Genomic DNA, 586 nt, shown 5'->3' with positions numbered 1-586 from the left:
CTTAAAACACATAATAGATAATTTAAATATTTTTGAAAAATTTAAAAAACGTCTCCTATGAGTAGAATAATATTGTGTGAATTCAGAATTAGCTAGGACAAACATTTTTTTTAAGGTTAAGAATGAGATTCGAACTCGCAATTTTTAGGTGAGTATAGAAAGATTATGTCATTTAAGTTATAATTTGCTAGCACTAGGACAAAGATAATTGTTATGAATAATTTGGAGAACTAATTTAATCTTATTTTTACATTTTCAAAGTTTAGAAAATACACACATTTTTTTTAACACTACAGAAACCCAAGTACGCGTGCGTTTTTATTTGTATTATATCCTATGCATATTTGTGTTAGAAACAGAAACTAAACACCACCTACAATAATAGAGAATTAGCCACTAAAATTTTCATTAAAGGACGAAAATGTTAATATAGTATTACAATTTACAAACTAACTTGGTTGATGGAGTGGTAAACCACTCGTCCGCTTAAGCAAGTTGTTGAAAATTCGAATCCTTTATATATGCAGTAACAGACTCTTAAATTAAACTTAAATTTGTGACAGATTAATTCTTAGTGTGTAGTGTG

At 27.5% G+C, this 586-nt stretch overlaps 1 protein-coding gene across 1 annotated transcript in view; it reads left to right on the top strand.

Moving 5' to 3' along the window:
* Nucleotides 1-586, top strand: part of LOC107608137 (probable peroxygenase 5) — a 4,561-nt gene that overhangs the window by 1,889 nt on the left and 2,086 nt on the right. The gene's annotated exons all lie outside the window — the stretch shown is intronic.

This window comes from Arachis ipaensis, chromosome B07 (genome assembly GCF_000816755.2).
Source record: "Arachis ipaensis cultivar K30076 chromosome B07, Araip1.1, whole genome shotgun sequence".
Lineage (NCBI taxonomy): Eukaryota > Viridiplantae > Streptophyta > Magnoliopsida > Fabales > Fabaceae > Arachis > Arachis ipaensis.
Note: the sequence above shows the minus strand (reverse complement) of the source record. Positions and strands in the feature narration are given on the sequence as shown.